This window comes from Pocillopora verrucosa, chromosome 8 (assembly GCF_036669915.1).
Source record: "Pocillopora verrucosa isolate sample1 chromosome 8, ASM3666991v2, whole genome shotgun sequence".
Lineage (NCBI taxonomy): Eukaryota > Metazoa > Cnidaria > Anthozoa > Scleractinia > Pocilloporidae > Pocillopora > Pocillopora verrucosa.
In genome coordinates this window covers 602,874-606,723 of record NC_089319.1, presented here as the reverse complement: position 1 = coordinate 606,723, position 3,850 = coordinate 602,874, and the positions used below count along the sequence as shown (strand labels likewise).

The 3,850-nt window shown below is 37.2% G+C and overlaps 1 pseudogene; it reads left to right on the top strand.

Moving 5' to 3' along the window:
* Nucleotides 1–485: 485 nt before the first annotated feature.
* On the top strand, nt 486–1,472 carry LOC131785819 (acanthoscurrin-2-like; annotated as a pseudogene).
* The last annotated feature ends 2,378 nt before the right edge of the window (nt 1,473–3,850 follow it).

Below are 3,850 nucleotides of genomic sequence, written 5' to 3'. Positions count from 1 at the left end.
AATCTTTCGATGTAATGAAGTAAGTCAATGCCCGACTATCGAGGATTTCTATTTTCTAAAAATACAAACGTGAGCAAGCGTCGGAAAATGCATAGCACGACTTGATCGAACGCTCCAAGTGACTGACGTTTCAATGCCATTTTTTCGGTGATTTAATAATTTACGTAAATGTAAGAACATTTCCTTAGAAATGGCAAAGAAACTTTTGACAATTTCTTACCAAAAACATTACTTTTATTCTATGGTTTTACGCAGGATTTACAGCTGTGTTTACAAATCTTGGTAAGATTGGACCAAAGGGTCCAGACGCGATTGGTAGTCATTACAAAGATCAAGATCATGACGGAGAAGTAAAATTGCTCAGCGGTATTCAACTGTGGACTGTGCCACGCTTCTATTCTGTTGAATACAGAATAGAAGCAATAGGAGCCTCAGGGGGGTACAGTGAGGACAGTTTTATAAAAACCGGAGGAAGAGGGGCACGAATGATTGGAAACTTTAATTTGACCAAAGATGAGATCATTCATGTACTTGTTGGTCAAAAAGGGGAAAAGGAGAGTTTTAACTCAAAAACAGCCGGAGGTGGAGGAGGTACATTTGTAGTGAAAGGAAACAACAAGTCTTTGATTATAGCTGGAGGTGGAGGAGGAATTAAAAATGTATTGGAACAACATCCTGGATGTGATGCGTCCATAAACACAACAGGGAATGGAGGGTATAACTTGCCATTGGGTTAAGGAGGCAGCAACGGAAATGGAGAAAAGGCCAGTACAAAATATTCAGGTACGCGGAGAAAGAAGAAAAAAACAAAACAATCAGTAGGTTCAATCCATCAGGACAAGAGGACGACAGTAAGATTTGTCAGAACTTAATTGTTGAAATTACTAATTCTAACTTTGAAGTTTTTCTTTTCTCGGAGGCACCTCTTAGAATATCAGTTTTTTAAAAAATCCTACGTATCACCTTATGTACATTTATTTTGTCCTAATAAGCTGTTCTATTTCTAGCAATCGACTACCCAATAATATTTTTGAATAAATTTCTAAAAATTGAGAAGTGCACTAAGTTGATAATATTGTGAATCGCCGTTTAAACGCTCTTAAGTAAGTAATCAAATAGAAGCCATTTATTAGACAACTGCTTCTCAGTTTTCGTTTATTGTAGGTAGTGGCGGCGGCGGTTTCTACAGTAATGGACAAAGTGCTTCGAGCGGTTCTGGCCGAGAAGGTAAAGGATATCTTCAAGGAGGAGAGGGTGGAGATGGTAAGGGTGGGTTTGGAGGTGGCGGTAGTTTACGTTGGAACCGTGGAGCTGGAGGAGGTGGAGGTTACTCTGGAGGAGACGGTGGAGCTAATGAAGAGTTTTCCTGTGGGGGAGGGGGAGGATCTCTTAACAATGGGACAAATCAGCAAAATGAATGTTGTTTTAATAGGTATGGACATGGTAGAGTGATCATCACCTTTCTTCAGTGACATGCCCTTGGCAGCACTTTCTCTAACGTGTGAAGCTAATCCTGTTTTGAAGGCTGATTGTTGCTAGTCTTTAAACTCCGGAATTGAATAATATTTTGTTTAATATTCAAGGTCAGTCACTGAGCGCTTTGAGGTGTTGGCCGAACGGTGAAACCTGAGGAATTAAAGTCATTTGTTTTTGAGTTCAGATTTTAGATTTACAAACATAGTTTTCTAGAATATATTTTTTTTCTGAACATCTCCTGACATAAAGATCACGCTCTCATAAAAACTGCTGTTTTTGTTCTTTTTCCGGCTCTTTTCTGAGCAATTTGTCAGATGGACATGTGCATCAATTGAGAACTAATTCACAAATAACATGCAGGTAATGAGGACTAGTAAGTATTTTGTAGAGAAAATGTTGTGAACATAGTATTTCGTATTTTTTCTGTACTTCAGTCATTACTTATATTTAAGAATGATTTTCAACTGACTACGGAGGGTTTGTCAATTCATTTTTCTTGATTCAGTCAAAACCAAACTCGATTTTCAATTTTAATACGATCAGTTAGACCCAGTATCTTTGTTTTTCCGGCCGCTCTTTGGGCCGACTGATTGCATTTTTTTGCATGACACAGATTGCAGTTTTACTGCCATTGGCGCTGATTACGAATTATCCAAAAAACTTTTTATTTGATTTGGGATTTGTATGGCCTCATTTGCTGATTTTCAATATAATCCTCTATTTATAAATATTTTATCTTTGTTTTGGTTTTACAATGATACTGTTGATTTAATGTTTCAAAGCTTTCAATAACGCCTTAGGTTGGAAGGATCCGGACCGTAGAAAAAGAGAAGGCCGAAATATGGTGGCGAGGGCACAACTTTTATGCTTTGTGGTTTCACTGATAAATCTCATCAGTGATTCAGTCTCGTTTCTCGAAATAAGTGAAAGCAAAAGTATGGATAGGAATCAAATATTATGTCATTCTTCGGTGTTCTGTTTCAAAACCACGTCCATTCATTGGACTGGGAATACTGATAGGCCTACAGAGCGAACTGGTGCCGTAATAATTGGTGTTATAATAGATTGTGTGACCAAAAAGGCTCTCAGTCTGACCACTGATCAGGACTCACACTGGAACAGAATTCTTTTAATAGCTTTCGCTGGAACTGTAAGTTAGATCAACTATGTGACGATCACGAACATAGTCGTATCTTGGTTGATATCATCAATTTATAATTAGTCATTAAATAACAGGCAAGGAAATAGCTAGTCTTTTAAAAGAAACTATTGTGAATCCAGTTCTTCAGATTCCATGTGTTACATTAGAGGAATGTTTTTCAATTGACTGTTAGGGTTTATCCTTTAATCAATTTGTTTTTCTTTGTCAGCTCAAAACAAAAAGCAACTTTCAATTTTCATTCTCACATTTAGACCCAGCATCCTTGTTTCTCTTCCCTTTGGGTCGTATTTTGCTGCGCATGACACATACGGCATTTTTTTACCGCGACCGGCGCCGGTTGCAAACTATTCGCGAAAAGTGTGTTTTACTAATTTGTGATACGTTTGGTGTCTTATGGTTTTTATCATTGGAATACGTCATTTTTTTATTGTTTTAATTTTGGTTTTAGGATTCCCAGTCAATTGAAGAGGGTTCAGCCTCACCTCTAACGAAATCCTGCAAAGTGACTGAAAAAAATGGCCCAGGGTTAATGCCAAATTGTCGATGTGGCCACTATATGTGATGGGTTTTTAGATGTTGATTAATTAAGAGGGGACAAACAAATTCTAAAATGAGATTCAGTCATTTAAGAGGCGATCTCTGTAAGAGCGGTCCATGGCATTTCGCATCGGAAAAAAGTTTTCCCTCAAACTTTACCCAATAAACTATCTTTGGTAACAAGTAAATAAAACCACATTAGTTTTTGGAAATACCTCAAAATAAAATTTTTAGAGCTCTCAAAAGTCAAAGCTGCAAAAGGCCCTTTTTTGACCTCTTGCGACATCGAAAATTTCAAATGTTGAATAGCCCGGTCCTCGTATCACACCGCATGCAACAAAAATATTTTGTATTCTTAAAGTGTGTGATATATAAGGTGTATAAAATGCATTTCAATTTTGATATTCGTTTATTCAGAGGCTCGTCATAATTTATTTAAAAACACTCGTTGGACAGCTTTCTGAAATTAATTTAAAGTACTCTTTCTTTCTCGATTGATATTGCTCAAGTCCAGACCAGACCATTAAAAACTCCGCTTGATTTCTGCTAATAAGATGTTTGGCTGCAGAAAAATATAAAAACATCTTGCACTTATTGATTTTCTTCGCCGAGGTGACTTCGAACTTTTAGCGATATTGCAAGCGTGACAGCCGATTATGCAAATTAGTTCATTGA